The sequence below is a fragment of the Protopterus annectens genome, chromosome 13.part0 (assembly GCF_019279795.1).
Source record: "Protopterus annectens isolate FY-2018-M chromosome 13.part0, PAN1.0, whole genome shotgun sequence".
NCBI lineage: Eukaryota > Metazoa > Chordata > Ceratodontiformes > Protopteridae > Protopterus > Protopterus annectens.
Window position 1 is genome coordinate 16,961,561 of NC_056747.1, and position 19,382 is coordinate 16,980,942.

The following is a 19,382-nucleotide window of genomic DNA, read 5'->3' on the forward strand; positions in this document are numbered from 1 at the left end:
GAGGTTGCCACGTGCCTTGGACTGTCTTCCCTAGATAATGCCCCTCCCCACCCTATCAGGGAAGCGTACGTGGTCACTGTGGCAATCGGATGGGATTCCATGAAAGGTCTGCCCTGAGTCACTAGTGGAGAGACCATCCACCAGGAAATGTGTCTTTTGCAAGATTCCGTAATTAGCATCATGTGACACATGGGTAATTACTGGAAGGACCATTGTGTGAAATGAAGCCACTGAAGGACTCTCATGTGAAAGTGTGCTAAGGGAACTAGAAAAATGGCTGCTGCCATGGACCATAGAGCTTGAAGAACATATTTGACTTGAATTCTTTTGCTCCTCAGGAGAAGTGACACCTGTTGTCGAACAATGGAAACGCTTTTCTGGGGCAATTTTACAATCATTTTGCTTGTGTCTAGCTCTGCTCCTATGCATGTAATAGATTGATAGGGCAACAAGGCAGATTTTTCGAAGTTTACTGTGATGCCTAGTTGAGCACAGGATGTGATGGTGTAATCTCGTGCCTCTATAAGTTGCCTGGTGGTAGCAGTGAGGAGCCAGTCGTCCAGATAAGGAAACATCTGGAATCCTAGATGTCTCAGGTGAGCCGTAACTATTGCCATGCATTTGGTGAACACCCTGGGGGCTGTGGTGAGTCCAAAGGGCAGAGCTCTGAACTGGTAATGACTGGCCCCTAGCTGGAAGCGTAGAAATCTCCTGGACAGTCTGTCCATTTTTATATGATAGCACGCATCCTGAAGATCTAAAGAGCACATCCAAATGTCCTGACCCAGAAAGGGGAGAATGAACTGCAGTGTTACCATCTGGAACTTTTCTTTTTGTACAGATTTGTTTAATCTGCTGAGATCCAGAAATGGTCTCCAGTCCTGTCTTTTTTGCACTAAAAAGAATCTTGAGTAAGTTCCGGATCCTATTTGGTCTGCGGGAACTTTCTGGATGGCTCCTTTCTAGCAGTCTTGAAACTTCTGTGACTGCTTGATCCCTTAGATTGGGTGGAACATCTGGGATGGATTTTTCTGAAACGAGGGGGTTGATGGAAGGGAATCTTATATCCTCCGGATATAATGGATAGTACCCATTTGTCTTTTGTAATATTTTTCCAGGTGACTTGGTACAAGGAAAGCCTTCCCCCATCTGCCTCCAAAGTTGAGCAGTCGGGCATCCCTTCAGGGATGTTGATAGGGCTTGAAAGAGAACGTATCTCTGTCACCCTGGTTTTGCGGACTCCATCTGCCACGAGGGCGGCGTCTGCCATTGTTGTTGTTTCTCCCACTGCCCCTGGGGGAAAATTCACCACGTGCATCAGGCAAGGGTCCGTGGGATTTTTGAAACCACATCTTTCCACTCTTCTGACCCTTTGGGTATGATCTGGTAGGAGTGGAAAAATGGACTCCCACATCAGAGAGTGTCTTGCCAACCTGCTGGCACCTGGTAAGCATGTCTTTCACATGAGGCCCAAAGAGAGAGAAGAGCCATCAAAGGGGGTATTGGTGAAGGATGCTCTGAAAAATTCCGCAAACTGACACATCCGCAGCCAAGAAAGTCTCCTAAGAGCCACTCCTGTTCCTGCAGCTCTGCTCGCTCCATCGGCTGCGTATGAAATAAGCCTCATGGAGGAGTTGACTACTGAATTAGAGTCACCAGCTGGGTAGCTACCTTGGCTGAAGCTCCTTCAGCTGTGGGATCTTGTATGGTATCTCCAAGCTCTCTTAGAAGATCCCTCTGAAGCCTAGTAAAATGGGAAAGATAGTTCAGGGACCTAAGGGAGAAGGTCACTGATGAAAACATTTGCTTCTCATATATGTCCATTGTAAGAGAGTCTTTATTCGGAGTATGGACAGATGAGGGGGTTACAGCTAACTCTCTCTTTGTGGCTGCTGCTACCACCATGGCATCAACTGGGACACTTTAGTCAGGAATTGTTTGTCTTGGGGAGCTGTGATAAATTTATTGCATCTCCTTGGGACAGGTTCCACGGAATCTGAAGCTGACCAAGCCTTTCGAGACACTACAGACATGAGTGGATCAAAAGGTGGAGACACCCAGGAGGTGGAAGGTCGGGAATCAAATGCGTCCAGGTATACAGACTTGACCTCGGAGGGGGTCTAGGGAAGTCCAGCTACGTCTCTGACTAAGAATCTCGAGGATGTCCAAAAAGGAAACCTCTTCAGAGGGACACCTTGGGGACCCCTTCGATTCATCCACGTCTGTATCTGAGGTGATAGACTCAGGAGAGTCTTGGTGCTTCCTCTTGCACGTCTTCTTCCGGAAAGCCTGCTAGAATGCTTAGGGGAGGTTTCGGAAGAAGTGGGTTCGCCCAATGGGCTGCCCTAGGGCATAGGTTCCCTATGCTTTGGAGCTGGAGGAGGAGCAGAGGTGGTCACAGGCACCGAAGGGGACGGAGCTGATGGGACCGACAGTGGGGCCGTCTTGTGGGGGCAGCACTCTCCGCATGACCTCAAAGGCATCATGGTCTAGACACAAGAATGGCTCCGGCTCCGAAGAGACAGGAATCACACTCTGCACCGAGGGCGACGGCGCCAAGGCCAATGTGGGAGCCGAGCTCAACTGAGCTGACGCTCTAAGAGAGGGAGAGCGGGGTCAGACAAGGGTCGATGCCACTTCTCCCCTTGGAGCCGAAGAGAGCGATGGGAGGAAGAACAGAGGTAATCGGAGTCAACTTCGGAGCCGAAGAGGATGCCATCGGAGCCGAAGGAACCACTATCGGAGCGTCCATGGACTCCGCCTACGAAGTAAGCATAGTCATTGGAGAAATCGAAGCGGACAGAGCCGAAGCCTGTTGAGGCGGGCTCAAAAGCATTTTTGCAAGGGCCTGTAACTTTGGCAACCTACTGATCACTCTCTCCAAATCCTGATCTGATAACCTCGAGGATCGTGAGGAGTGGGAAGATGAACGATGACTGGATTTGCTTTGAAGTATGAGTGATTGTGGCACTGAGTGAATCGGCTCCAATGAAAGAGACCTAGCTCATTTGTGGCTCCAAAGTAACAGTTGGAGCTGACAGAGGAGTAGTCTTGTCAGTGCTACAGGGCACCGACATACTTAGTTTGTCAAGCTCAAAGGTCGGTTCCGAACATGGAGCCGACGGCTTGACTGGTTTCAAAGATTTCGCTGGCTGAGATGCTTTAGCCGGAGAATCCTGTTTTAACAATCAACGAAGGATTAGCTTGTTTTTCCTCTCCTGCAGGACCCTAGGACTAAAGGCATGACAACTACAGCAAGAGTCCTGCAGGTGCAGAGCCGCCAAGCAAACACAACTAGTGTGCCCATCTGTCAGAGACATCTTCTGACAGCATGAGTCACACTTTTTAAACCCTGAGGTTTTAACTTCCTTAGACATTTGAAGTACCACAAAATGACACACAATAAAAAAAAAACTAAAAGTTATATTAATAAAACAATAAAAAAAAAACTAAAAGCTATATTAATAAAGGCCTTAAAGCAAAGCCTGTAACTTAAACGGCTGTCCTTAAAAAGGGGGGAGGGGGACTTAAACGAGTTCCGGGAACAACAGGAGGCCTAGCGACTAACACAGCACAAAAAACCACAACAAAGGATGAGATAAGGGGTTTACAACTAAAGAAACTTACAAACTACTATAACAGTGAAAAAATATAACAATTTTTCAAGTAAAATATTTGACTTTAAATAGAGAAAAAAGTTACGCTAAGCCTGAGCCAGTACTGATGCAACCTCGCAGCTACAGCGGCAAACGAGATCTGGGTAGCTGACATTGGGCATTCTGGGATAAGGGGTAGCCTCGAGCCAGTAAAGAGCTCTCAAGCTATAAAAAGTGTCCAAGTCAGAGCAGAGGATCAGCTCCAAACCCATCCAGCAAGAACAAAGGTGAGATTGGACAACTTAACATCAATAGTTCTAAGGCAAAAAACTAGTAAGCTTAAGAAGAAATACATTGCAGGGAGAAGGCGGGAGGGACAGAATGCACTCCATAGAAAATAATGTCGAACTTACCATTACACGTTTCACGACTGCCTGTTGTAACCTTAGTAATGTTCCCTACTTACCATTACACGTTTCACGACTGCCTATTGTAACCTTAGTAATGTTCCCTACTTACCATTACACGTTTCACGACTGCCTGTTGTAACCTTAGTAATGTTCCCTACTTACCATTACACGTTTCACGACTGCCTGTTGTAACCTTAGTAATGTTCCCTACTTACCATTACACGTTTCACGACTGCCTGTTGTAACCTTAGTAATGTTCCCTACTTACCATTACACGTTTCACGACTGCCTGTTGTAACCTTAGTAATGTTCCCTACTTACCATTACACGCTTCACGACTGCCTGTTGTAACCTTAGTAATGTTCCCTACTTACCATTACACGCTTCACGACTGCCTGTTGTAACCTTAGTAATGTTCCCTACTTACCATTACACGCTTCACGACTGCCTGTTGTAACCTTAGTAATGTTCCCTACTTACCATTACACGCTTCACGACTGCCTGTTGTAACCTTAGTAATGTTCCCTACTTACCATTACACGTTTCACGACTGCCTGTTGTAACCTTAGTAATGTTCCCTACTTACCATTACACGTTCACGACTGCCTGTTGTAACCTTAGTAATGTTCCCTACTTACCATTACACGCTTCACGACTGCCTGTTGTAACCTTAGTAATGTTCCCTACTTACCATTACACGCTTCACGACTGCCTGTTGTAACCTTAGTAATGTTCCCTACTTACCATTACACGTTTCACGACTGCCTGTTGTAACCTTAGTAATGTTCCCTACTTACCATTACACGTTTCACGACTGCCTGTTGTAACCTTAGTAATGTTCCCTACTTACCATTACACGTTTCACGACTGCCTGTTGTAACCTTAGTAATGTTCCCTACTTACCATTACACGTTCACGACTGCCTGTTGTAACCTTAGTAATGTTCCCTACTTACCATTACACGCTTCACGACTGCCTGTTGTAACCTTAGTAATGTTCCCTACTTACCATTACACGTTCACGACTGCCTGTTGTAACCTTAGTAATGTTCCCTACTTACCATTACACGCTTCACGACTGCCTGTTGTAACCTTAGTAATGTTCCCTACTTACCATTACACGTTTCACGACTGCCTGTTGTAACCTTAGTAATGTTCCCTACTTACCATTACACGTTTCACGACTGCCTGTTGTAACCTTAGTAATGTTCCCTACTTACCATTACACGTTTCACGACTGCCTGTTGTAACCTTAGTAATGTTCCCTTCTATCTAGCTATACTACAACATAACTCAGGTTAGTGTAGTGAAGTGCAATTACGGAGTTGATATATTTAAGTAGCAGGGGGTGTGGGGGGCCACAGCCTCCCACATGGGGTGGTGCAGGGGGGAAAGCCCCTGCTCATACTTGGTGAAAAGTAATATGCTTTGTCTTGTCTTTTTCTCTCTGTGTGTTATTGTACTGGAATTTAGTCAGTATTTGTATCCTGCGTGTTTTCAGTCTTTTCAGATTCAGGATTTTGGGTGTCAGTCTTATGGGATTCGAGATTGTGGTTTTTCAGTCTTCTGAAGTGAACATATATATATATATATATATATATATATACACAACACACACACACACACACACACACACACACACATACACATACATGCATACACACACACACGACAGTGCAGAATCCTCAAAATACGGAAACAATCCTACAATGGGGCCAGGTTCAGGGGGAGGATGCCTGCCCCTGTTGTAGAAAAATGACAAAAATTGATTGGCCAAAGAAGAGCCACAAAGACGACAGAGTGAACTATTGAGGATAAGATAGAAATTATGTATTGTTACTATTATGTAAAAAGCCCAGAATTTCCCGACACAATATATACAAAATGATTAAGAGAGAAATTAGAGTAAAGAAAAATACTTCCGCAGGAAAAACTGTCACAAGCTTCAAATAAAAATTTGCTTTCCTTAATACAACAGATTTCTGAAAAACAGTATACAGATCAATAAACTTTGATCTCTTTGGAAAAAGAAGCCTCTGAGGAAGTGAGAAAATATAAACAAAACCTAGAGATATCTGAAAAATATAAAAAAGTAATATGGACATGGGAAAGAAAGAGAAATTTAATATGGTGCAATATTTATGCAAAGGAGAAAGCCAAATTAATCAATATAAAGAAGGCAGCCCCCAAAGATATTCGAAGAAAAATAGAGGCAAAGGCATCCATATATAGAAAATTTCACAATAAAAAGATTAATAGCCCAAAGATGTAATGCAGAAAAGACAATTAGTAAAGTAAAGGTTAAAGAAATAGAAGATGAAGTTATGGTGTGCCTGCGAAGTGAAGGATTTAATGTAGAAGGTCTAACACAGACTACATCACAGCACGATGGAGTATGTCTGCAGAATAAGGAAAAGCAAGATCATCAGGAGACGTGAAGAAGAAATATGGACATGGGAAAGGAAAAGAGATTTAATATGGTGTAATATTTATACAAAGGAGAAAGCAACACTAACCAATACAAAAAGAGCAGCACCAAAGATATTTGAAGAAAAATATAGGCAAAGGAATCCGGATATGGAAAACTTTACGATACAAAAAACAAGAAAACTAAGAGGAAAAGTAGAGAAAGAGATGAGTAATGGAGAAGTCAAAGAAATAGAAACTGAGGTTATGGAACAGCTGCAAAGAGAAGGATTCAGTGTAGTAAACCGAATACAGAAAGCACTACTACAGGACAGAGTAATGGATATCCAAATTAAGGGGAAACCAGTGGAATGGGTAAGCAACTGGTCAGGTGCCATATCAAGATATTTTAGAGCCTTCCACAGGAAACCAGTATAAACATTCACTTGAAGCTAGACAGCAAGGAAAGGAACAGGAAACTGTGGAAACTCTGATGCAGTCAGTGTTCAGGAGTGATAGGCCAGTGAGTTCCCATATAACAGAGCAACAGATGACACAGGATGAAACTGAACAGAACGTGCCACAGGAAGATGTTACAGAACTTTCTATAAAATGCCCACAGGAAAAGGAAAACAAGGGATGTGCCCTCAGTATGGAAGAAAAGGAGTTAAGAGACAAGTTGCTTGATTTAATAGACAAAGACAGATATATCAAGATCAATGAGAGAAACAGACTGTAGAAAGTTAATAAAACACCAAAAGTCAGAAGGTTGATAAAACAAATGACCACAGTAATTAGGACTGTCCATAGAGACCCATGCGATATAACAGAAGTAAACAGAATATATTACGGTGCTGCTAAATTAATAACTGATAAAGTTCTACCACAGGAACACAGGGTAGTGAGGGAAAGAGGGGGCAACAGGGTAGTGAGGGAAAGAGGGGGCAACAGGGTAGTGAGGGAAAGCGGGGGCAACAGCGAATACCATCATGGAAATAGCTAACAGAGAAAACTATAAAGCAGCAAAGACGAGAAGTGTCATTGTTATAAGATTATAGAAGAGGGAACAGATCAATAAGAATATTACGAAAGATAGATGTGATAAAACAAATGTGCAGTATTAAAACAGACCAGGATCTATTATGCACTATTGGAGATGAACTAAAAAATTTCAAAACAGGCGGAAAGACACAGAAGATACAAAGACAAATACAGGGGAAAAGTACAAAATAAGTAATTTACTGATGACCCAAAAAAGTTTTATAGAGAACTGGGAAATAAGGTAAAAGGAATTGAAAGACTGCTGAAAAAAGAGGAAGTAGATACATTTTGGAGAAGTATCTATGAAGAGCCTGTGGAACATAAAGATGCTAAATGGATAGAAGAAGTAAAAGAAAGAATAAGACGTTTAAAGGTACAGGATATGAAATGGGATGAAGTAACAGCCAGACAGATTGAAACAAAGTTGAGAAAAGCCTCTAATTGGAAAACCCCAGTCCCAGATTCAGTACCTAATTTTTGGCTTAAAGTATTAACTTATTTACACGGGGATCTAGCCATGAGTAAGAACTATTTATATATGCACACACCGAACAGACACCGCACTGCTTAACAACAGGAAAAACACTGCTCTTACTTAAGAGTGAACTTGCAAGCTACCCTAAAAATTATAGACCAATAACTTCTCTTCCGACAACGTAGAAACTATACACGAGGATTGACGCCGACAGACTTTATAGTCATTTAGAAAAAAACTCAATTATGGCAGTAGAACAAAAGGGCAATAAAAGAAAGTCATACGGAACAAAGGATCATTTGTTGTTAAATAAAGTTATAGTGGAGAACTGTAAAAAGGGGAAGATTCTAAGTATGGCATGGATCGACTATAAAAAAGCATTTGATAGTATCCCATTATTCACAGATAAAAGAATGCTTACAAATGTATAAGATACATCCTACACTGACTGATTACATTACAGTAACCATGAAACTGTGGCAGACCACTTTGCAATTAAGCCATGATAAAGGACAGATTATAATCCCAGGGATAAAAATCCTAAGGGGGATATTCCACGGTGACTCCCTGTCACCGTTGCTATTTTGCCTTGCCATTAATCCATTAAGAAGTTTACTTAACAGCTTAGGTCATGGCTATAATTTGGCTTCTAGAAAACAACAAAGTCTAATGACTTCTCATCTTCTCTTTGTCAATGATTTAAAATTGTATAGTCCAAACCAAATGCTATGCACATGGGGGATGCAGGGCCTAACCAAACCATGAAGAAACAAAAATGGCCAGCAAGGTTTAGCAGTCGAATATGCAGCCCAAAACAAGATAGTGAATGATCAGACTTTTATTATAAATAAAAAACAGACCGGTTTCGGCAAAATGATGCCTTCTTCAGTGTTGAGCAAACAATCAAAATAGACACAATAAAAAATGCAAATTTATACAGAGTGCTAACCAATAAGCACATGAATGTGCTGTTGAAACTCATGAATAATACATGATGTATTGTGAACTGGCTAACACTATACCTGAGACCATGGCTAATATTTGTGTTACACCTGAAACAGATAGTTCCAAAGACATCACAAAAACAAAATCATAATAGACTATGGAACCATAAAGGCTATAATTATACATAATAGAATATGTACATCCATAGTCATGATTATATTAAATATAAAAATATATGTAAATAAAAGAAAAGAAACTGGAAGGGGCCCATTTCAAAAACAGACGTAGTGAATAGCTCTAGCTACTCCTTGTAATATATATATATATATATATATATATATATATATAAAAATGTGCATTAAATGATTCAGAAAATATTATACCTGATATAGTTGGTAAATAAAGTGAGAGTCTATACATCCTTCTCCATTGACTGAGTGTTAAAGATGATCATTGAGACCAGGTGGAAAAAGTGTGCCCAAAGTGATTATCCAGTACTTTTCTTTGTGGTTGTGGATACTATGCCACCCTTGTGGGTTGCTGCGATCACCCACTATTCGGTCAATAATCATAAACATGAACTGTGCTTGTTGATGTTTTAAAATATGTCGCTGTAAGGCATTAGTCTCCCTTTTGTTTTTAATGTCACTTCGATGTTCATTTATTCGTGACCTGAGTGGCCTAGAAGTCTGACCAACACAGAATGCCCCACAGTGACATGATGCCAGGTAAACAACCCAATCACTGCTACAGTTCCCAAAGATTTTGCAGTCGAGGACCTTACTAGTGTTGCGACTCGAAAAGTTCTTAGACTTGGTAATCTGTTTACAAGACTGTTTACAAGACCCACAGTGGCCACATGGATGTGTACCCAATAGTTCATGTCCCATTATTGTGAGCTGTTTATGAATTGCTCCACCACTAACAATATGTTTGTAATGAGATATATGGGACCCCAGTGTTTTGCCTTTTCTATATGAGAATTGACATTCCTCTCCCAGAAAAGATCTGAGTTGTTCATTGGCTAATAGGATAGTCCAATGTCTGTTTATGATATCCCTAATCACGTAATAGTTCCTACCATATGTTGTGATAAATCTGATGGTGGGTGATCCGGAATCACCAGAAGTCGTCTTATAATCTAGCAGTCTGTTCCTATTCATCTGAGAGGATCGCGTCGATGCTGTGTTGATATCTGCAAAGTTATACCCCCTACTGGCAAATATGCGACATAAGTCAAGACTAGCAATGTCATAATCTGATTTGGTAGAGCTAAGGCGTTTCACGCGCATAAATTGTGAAACCGGGATGTTTCTGATGGTATGACGTGGGTGCATGCTTGATGCATGTAATAGAGTATTATATTGGGGGTATTTGCGAAACACTCTGGTAGCCACGGTATGGTCATGATTTCTTGAAATAGTTGCATCCAAAAAATTGATAGTCTGCATATCAAAGGTAATCGAAAATTCAATTCCCCAGATGTTGCCATTGAGATATTCTACAAATTCATGCAAATATCCCACATCCGCACGCCATACCATCCAACAGTCATCCAGGTACCTACACCAGATGTCCATTTCTACCAGGTATATATTATGAGATGCATCATAAATCATGCACTCTTCAAAAAATGCCATAAACAGGTCGGCATAAATGGGAGCAAAAGATGCTCCCATAGCTGTACCCTATAGTTGCCAATAGCATTGTCCTTGAAAATAAAAAAACATTTTTGTTGAGTACATGTTCCGACATGCAAATCAATAGCGTATTGAACCCTGGTGAGTATAAACCAGCCCTATCCAACCAATATTTAAGGGCTTATAAGCCAACCCAATGTGGTATACTGGTATACAAGGCCTTGACACCAGTGAGCACATTAGCCACCCAGGCTCTAATTGTGTGTCCTCAATGATTTTCAGGAACTGTGTAGTGTCCTGTAGCCTTGCCCTGACCAAACCCAAAAGAGGTTTGAGATATTGTGTCAAGAAGGCTGACAAGGGTTCTGTCAAAGAACCAATGCCTGAAACAATTGGTCTTCCTGGAGGTTTGGTTAGTGATTTGTGAATCTTGGGTAGTAGATACATAATCTGCTTACGGGGGTCCTTAACCGAAAGTTGTATAACACATTTTTTGCTGAAGATGCCCTCCTCACATGCTAGATTCAGAAGAGAGTCAATTTCGTGCTTAAAATTCGGGGTTGGGTCTATGGCCATGTTCATGTAACATGCTGTATCGGATAGCTGGGATAAACCCTCTTGAAGGTAATTACTCATGTTTTGTACAACTACGGCCCCACCCTTATCTGCTGGCAATACAACTATGTCTTTGTTGTTACGTAGCTGTTGGAGGGCAATGCTCTCCTGCTGTGAAAGATTATGTCTCAACATAGTATATCCATAATTTTGAAAATGTAAGTCCCTGAACACTGACTGCATAAAAATCGACACATGCTTGTTCATAGGAGGCTGGAATTCAGATTTGCCAAATCTGAATTCATTAGATCTTTGAGATGCGTCATCTGCAAAAAACAACTTAAGGTTAAGACTACGACAAAAATCAATAACATCTGTAACTATGTGGTATTCATTAGAAAAAAAGCCAGGTATAAAACTAAGCCCTTTATTCAAAAGAATTTGTTGATCACCAGACAAATTTACATTGGATAAATTTAAAACATTTTGGTTGACTTGTTCATCTTGACTTATGTTAGAAAGTTCTGGATCAAACCCTCCAGGGAATGCTCTAATGGGTCTTTTCTTGTGTTTCCTTCCCCCTCTGTGTTTGGAACCATTTCTAAAGGGATATTTTTATTAGTTTTCTTTTTGTGTGGTGATCCCCTATCCCCTGAGCTGTCAATCTGTGAGAGAGGAATCCTCTCCTGAAGTGCTGTTATTGAACCCATCCCTATTTTTCAGAATAGACCTTGGTCTTTTCTTGGGGCGACCAGAGGCAGGCCCCTGACCAACCCCTGCAAATCTGACAAAACGATTAAGCTCAAAGGGACGTCCCCCCTTTGATAGTCAGAATAATATCTATGAAATTTTTTAATCTTTCTTTCTTTGATAATTTTTTCGTGGTTTGTCAATTCTTTACATAACTTCTTAATGTTATCCTGAAATTTAGGTAGGGACTCAAATTTTTTACAATCACAGCACAATGTTTTAACCTCCTGAATGTTCACATCTACCATTCTCTCATAATATTGTAAGAGGACATTCACAAATAACATAGACCCAATTTATAAAGCCTCCTTCCAATCACAATTCAACTTGTCATCCGGTCTACCTACCAGTGGTTGGAGCCATATTCTCAAGCCCCTTGGAGCAATATTCTTGTTAGAATATGCTCTGAATAATTTCAGATGCCATATGTTGGATCTCAAAGTTTTGAGTCCTTTGGTAAGAGAATGGAAGGACATATCACAGTCAGATGAAATATGTTGATCCATGTTACTTGAATTACTGCCTGGTGAGGGATTGATCCCAAACACTCCAATATCCTCCCGATCGGCACATAATCCAGATAATATACGCTCAAGGTCCATGCTGTGAGTGTCCAATGAAAACTATAAAATGAATAATAACAAGAGAGAATGGCAGTTGTATAGCTCATCAGATGAGGAACTGAAAGCACAGCTGCAGGTTGTCAAAACATTTTCAGATGATATCAGAATGTCATTTGGTCTTGATAAATGTGCAAAAACCTTTAAAAAAGGAAAATTGCAGCACCAGTAAAAATAGAAGTTATGTTCTTACCATAACGTTCCATGTTAGTTGTCTTCTTCTCGCCTTCTTCTTGCTGGATGGGTTCGGAGCCGACCTCGGCTCCGACTCAGCCACTCTAAAAGCTCGAGAGTTGGTTCCACCGGCTCGAGGCTCCCCTTATATCCCACAATGCTAGGCGAGAGTTACCTCAGATCTCGTTTGTAAGCTAACCCCAGCTTATAATAGTAACAGTATAACTGTAAAACAGAGTCCACCTCTAACAACAGGAAGAAAGAAGGGTGACCTACATCCTGAACCAGGAAATATGCAAACTAGCATATGTCTAAGAAAGAGGTGGTAGAAAGAGAGGTCACAATCACAACTCCTCTAGGTCTGCCCAGGCCAGGGGGAAGGAGGGTGGGGCGAAGAAGAAGGCGAGAAGAAGACAACTAACATGGAACGTTATGGTAAGAACATAACTTCTATATGTTAAGTTGTCTATCTCGCCTTCATTCTTGCTGGATGGGACCGCGTCCCTAGCACCTTGTCCCGGGTGGCCTAACGGAACAGACTCCTGAGAACAGTGGAACCAAAATTAGCTCTATGCCTAGAAGCTAAATCCAACTTATAATGAGAAATGAAAGTGTGAGGAGTAGCCCAAGTAGCCGCTGCACAAATGGTGTCAATAGGCAGTCTTGTCTTGGAAGGCTAAAGAAGTAGCCAAAGCTCTGGTGGAATGAGCCTTAGGTTTATCAGGCAGCTTTTGATGTCTAATTTCATATACAAGGGAGATCAAAGATGTTAGCCATCTGGATAATGATACCTTTGAGACTGAAAGTCCCTTTCTGCTTTCCGCATAGGAGACAAACAGCTGATCAGATTTTCTGAACTGTTTTGTTCTATCCAAGTAGTACCTCAATTGACGGTGAACATCCAGGCAGTGTAATTTTTGTTCAGACCTATTGGAGTATTCTGGAAAAAAGACAGGTAGATCAATGCTTTGATTTAGATTTGACGTCGTGACCACTTTAGGCAAAAAGGACGGGTTGGTTAGTAAAGATACTCTGTCCTTATGAAACAAAAGATAAGGAGGACGACAGCTGAGTGCTTGAAGCTCTGAAACTCTTCTAGCTGATGTAATAGCTACCAGAAAAAGAGTCTTCCATGATAATAATTTTAAAGAACAGGAGACTGCAGGTTCGAAAGGGGGAAGAATCAAGGAAGCAAGAACTAAATTTAGGTCCCAAGGAGAAGGAGGATTTCTTATAGGAGGTCTGAGAAGAAAAACTCCTTTCAAAAAGGCTTTGCAAAGCTTGTGGGACATTAAGGCAGATTCAGAAATACCCACATGAAAGTTAGAAATAGCTGCCAATTGAACTTTAAGTGTAGAGGGGGATGAACCTGCATGGAAGAGTTCAGCTAGAAAATCGAGGACTAGTTGGATGGAAGCAGTGAAAGGATCTATGTCCTTTCCTTGAGCCCAATATGTGAAGCGTTTCCACTTACTCAAATAAATCTTTCGAGTGGAAGATTTATGGGAAGCTATCAAAATATCTCTAACAGAGTGAGATAATTGAGGAAGCCTGGCTAAGGTTGGAACTGGAGGAACCAAGCAGTGAGGTTCAGAGAGGGAGCGATGAAACTGACCCGACTGATGGGTCAAAAGATCTGGAACTAGGTCCAGATTCCACGGTCGCCCAAGAAAACGATGTAGAAAGGGGAACCACACTTGTCGAGGCCAGTAAGGAGCAATGAGGATCAATGAGGCCTTCTGAGCGATAGCTTTCTGAATTACTTGAGAGATCAGTGGGAAAGGAGGAAATGCATACAGAAGTCCCCGGGGCCAAACTTGGACTAGAGCGTCTCTGCTGGGTTGGCCTGGTAAAGGGAATAGAGTGAAATATTCTCTGCACTTGCTGTTTTGGGGAGTAGCAAAAAGATCGCAGCAAGGCTGACCCCACTTGAGAAAAATTTCTCTCACTACAGAGTCTTTCAGAGACCACTCGTGAGGCATGAGTATGGCTCTGCTCAACTTGTCCGCAATTTGATTGGACTTTCCGGGGATGTGCGTTGCTATCAGAAAACGCTGAGAAGAAATCGCCCATTGCCACAGTCTGAGTGCTTCTCGACACAGGGGGTATGACCTGGTTCCGCCTTGTTTGTTGATGTGCCACACTACAGACATATTGTCTGTTTGGATTGCAATCGTTCCCAAGGGAAGAGAGTCTTGAAGGGCTTGCAACGCTAAAAGCACTGCTCTCATCTCCAGAACATTTATGTGCAAGTGGCATTCGTTTGGTTGCCATGTGCCCTGGACCGTCCTGCCCTGATAATGCCCCCCCCCACCCGATCAGGGAGGCATCCGTTGTCAGAGTAGCAACCGGAGGAGGTGGAACAAAGGGTCTTCCCAACAAGAGCTGAGGGGAAGACATCCACCACATGAGATGATTTTTGCACGCTTGCGTGATCATAATGGTGTGAGACATTGGAAGTTGCTGGTATGACCATTGAGTAAAAAGCATCCATTGAAGGATCCGCATGTGGAATCTGGCTAATGGAAGCAGAGGTATGGCCGCTGCCATAATTCCCAACACTTTCAGAACTAACCTGGCTTTGATTCTGTTGTTGAAAAAGAGTGATACCAGTTTGTGAATGTCTGTTATTCTCTGATGTGTTAGTCTTGCAGACATGTTTACTGTATCTAGATTTGCGCCTATGTAGGTAATAGTACGACAAGGCGACAAAACAGACTTTTCGCAATTTATTGAAATACCCAGCTTTTGACAAACGCGAAAAGTGTAATCTCTGGCTATCAGAAGGAGATGCTTGGTGGGAGCTGTGAGGAGCCAGTCGTCCAAATATGGAAACACCTGGAATCCTTGTCGTCTCAGGTGAGAAGCTACCACTGCCATGCATTTGGTAAACACCGGGGCAGTGGTGAGACCAAAGGGCAGGGCCCTGAACTGAAAATGACTGGTTCCCAGCCTGAAGCGGAGGAATCTTCTGGAGCGTCTGTTCATTTTTATATGATAGTACGCATCTCGAAGGTCTATAGAGCACATCCAGTTTCCTTTGCCCAAAAGGGGAAGGATGGACTGCAGCGTGACCATCCGAAATCTTGTTTTCTTGACTGACTTGTTCAAGACACTGAGATCCAAAATTGGTCTCCAGTCCCCTGTTTTCTTTGGAACTAAAAAGAACCTGGAGTAGATTCCGGATCCTTGCTGGTCTGCTGGAACTGGCTGAATTGCTCTTTTTGCAAGCAGCTTTGAAATTTCCAAAGCTGCAAGATCCCTTTGAGCGGGTGGAACATCTGGAAGGGATTTTTTTGACTGATTTGGAATGCGAAGAAAGGGGATAGAATAGCCTTCAGAAATGATGGACTGTACCCATTTGTCTTGAGTCAGGGATAGCCAGGCTTCTGGGTACAGTGACAATCTTCCCCGACTGCCTCCGAAGATGGGCAGTCGGGCAACACCTCAGGGATGCTGAAAGGGCTTGTCAGGAAGGCTTCCCGATTGCCCTGGTTCTGGACCCCCTGCCCCTAGGGCGGCGTCTACCATTGTTATTCCCCTCTGCCTCTGGGGAAACGACTCTGTCGTCAGGCGAAGTCCCTTGAGATTGTTTACGGAACCACATCTTTCCACCTTTCTGGCCTTTGGGGTAAGGCCTAGAAGGAGTAGAAAACGGACTCCGGCGGCAGAAAGGGTCTTGCCATCAGTTTAGCACCTAGTCAAGGTTTCTTTCACTTGAGGACCAAAGAGGATGATCCATCGAACGGGAGTTAGTGAAAGACGTCTTGAAGGGGTCCAAAATTGCATAGCCGCATCCAGGCATGCCTACGTAAGGCCACACCTGTCCCTGCGGCTCTGCTCGCTCCATCAGCCGCGAAGAAAGAAGGCGCATGGAGGAGTTGGTTATGGAGTTAAGGGTAGCCAGCTGCGTGTTCATCTTATCTTGGAAACCCGCAGCTGTAGGGTCCTTTAACATTTCACTCGCTTCCTTGATCAAGTCCCTTTGAAGGCAGTAAAATGGCACAGGTAGTTCAGCGAGCATGGTAAATGTCGCTGACGAGAACATCCGCTTCCGCACCTGTCCATGGACCTAGATTCCTTGTTAGGTGGATGGACAGGTACTGAAGGATCAGCTAGCTCCTTCTTAGTGGCAGCAGCTACCACCATAGCATCCACAGAAACTCCTTTTGTTAAGAACTGTTTGTCTGCTGGTGCTGTTATGAACTGGAGGGTCTCCTGGGAGTGGGGTCCACTGAATCAGGAGCCGTCCATGCCTTCTTAGCAACCACCTGCATGAGGGGGTCAAGGGGAGACACCCAGGAGGTGGAAGGACGAGAGCCAAACGCCTCAAGATACACAGATTCGTCCTCCGAAGGGTTGAGGGCTGGCCAATTTCCCCTCTGTTTCAGGATCTCCAGAATGTCTGCAAATGAGACATCTTCAGAAGGGGAACGGGGAACCCTCAGAATCATCCAAATCTGTGTCTGATGTGATGGACTCAGGTGAGTCAATGTGTTTCCTCTTACACTTCCTCTTCCGAGGGGCTCTTCTGCCAAATCAGGAGAGGCCTCGAAGAGGATGAAATCCCACAGGGGTTCCTGAGGAGCTGGCTCTCTGCGGTCCGGGATGAGGGAGTGAGTCGACTTAACCTGAGGCACCGTGAGGGAGGGGGACGGAGCCGACTGTGGAGTAGAGCCAGGCTCTAACACACTCCGCATGACCTCGAATGCACCCCTGTCAGGCAGAGCCAGAGGTCCCCGCTCCGAAGCTAAAACCCCTCGGCACCGACAGTGATGGCTCCGAGGCGATGTCGGAGCCGAACTCACCAGCCAAGCACCGAGAGGAGAGGGGTCGGACAAGGGTCGATGCCGCTCACCCCTCGGAGCCAACGAGGGAAGTCCAGCGCCGAGATTCTTCCAAGGAAGAAATCGGAGCCGACGGAGCCGAAGACAATTGTATCGGCTCCGACGCTATCACAGTCTCGTCTCGGTTCAGCGACCCGGCTCCGAGCTCAAGAGAGTCGAAGGAGGAATATGTTGATGGACCAGGGCAGGCATCGACTGATGAGTCGGGCTCTGAAGCATCTGGGCCAGTGCCTCGGACTTAAGAAGTCGACTCACTACCCTCTGAAGGTCATGATCCGACAGCCTCGATGACCTAGAGGAGTGAGATCTTTGGCTCCGTTCAGACAGCAGGGGAGATCCTGGAGCCGAATGAACGGAGCCAAGAGATGGTGACCTGGACCTCTTCCTAGTTGTCGGCTCCGTAGGTCTGGTCGGAGCCGACACGGGAACTTCTACTACCTCCGCTCCGGGCCGAGGGAGCCACAGAAACTGTCGACTGAGACTTATCGGCTCCAGCCGGAGCCGATGAAGGCAGAGGTTGAGAAACCTTAGGTCTCGGCTCAGTTGTAGGAGCCGAAGACCTAGATGCCTTAGAGGGCTTCCCTGTTGAAACAGATAGGGAATCCTCTGGCTTGAGTAAGCCTCTTAATATCAATTTACTTTTTCTTTCCTGCAGGACCCTGGGGCTGAAGCCATGGCACACAGCACAGGAGTCCTGCAGGTGCAAAGGCCCCAGACAGTAGACACAAGAAGTGTGAGCGTCTGTCAGAGACATTTTCTGACAGCACGCATCACACTTCTTGAATCCGGAGACCTTTGCTTCTTTAGACATTTTTAAACAGGTGTAAACAAACACACACACAAACACACTAATTACACCCTGTCAAGTTAAATTATAATAAAAACCACTAACTAGGATTTTAAAATAATACACACACTCCACTAGGAAGGGAAAGGCCTGTAGGCCCAAGGGAAGAACCTAAAGTTCTTGAGGAAAAAAACGGAATTTTTAGAAGGGGATAAAAATTTCTCTAAACTAAGGGAAATAAGTAAAAATATTAAAATTAAAGGGGTTTTGAAAGACTAAATTACACAAGAAAAAGTCACTTACCAAGAACCAGTAGAAAACCAACCTCGAAGCTGTGGCGGCAAACGAGATCTGAGGTAACTCTCGCCTAGCATTGTGGGATATAAGGGGAGCCTCGAGCCGGTGGAACCAACTCTCGAGCTTTTAGAGTGGCCGAGTCGGAGCCGAGGTCGGCTCCGAACCCATCCAGCAAGAATGAAGGCGAGATAGACAACTTAACATCATCAGTTTGGGACAAGAATGTGATATAACAGAACTTCAGCAAGAGGGGCTGTATAAATACTTGGGAATTGATGAAGGATCAGCAATAAAACATGAACAAATGTGAATAAAGCTTAGTAAGGAGTACTTTAGAAGACTTAAATTAATCCTGAAAACAGCACTGACACCTAGAAACAAAATCAAACTACAAATCAATTTGCTTTTCCTGTCCTAATTTATAGTTTTGGAGAAACTGACTGGCCCCAAAAAGTGTTGGATAGACTGGATATTAAAACAAGGATACTTCATGCTCACCAAATGATTTATAAAAATCAGTGTATACCAAGATTATATATTCCACGTTCTGAAGGAGGGCTGGGCATCCCTGAAATTGATTACATGTATAGATCTGCAATCGTGGGACTCCACACATATCTACTGACCTCACAAGATCCAAAAGTAGTGAAAGTTTTGAAACTTGAAGGGAATAAATCTAAGATGACATTTCTGCTTTATTTAGCAGAAGCATATAGACGTCAAGCAGGAATGGAAATCAAACCAGAAGTGGATAAAAACCAGGCAGCAACTGAATGTGCTAAAAAAGAAAAGAAAGAATATAAGGTGAAATTAAAAAAAAAAAAAAAAAAGGGTTGAAAA

General features: G+C 43.3%; 1 protein-coding gene across 2 annotated transcripts in view; it reads right to left on the reverse strand.

Moving 5' to 3' along the window:
• The window catches only part of SH3GL1 (SH3 domain containing GRB2 like 1, endophilin A2), a 1,498,857-nt gene that overhangs the window by 258,285 nt on the left and 1,221,190 nt on the right, over positions 1–19,382 (reverse strand). The window lies entirely within an intron of this gene.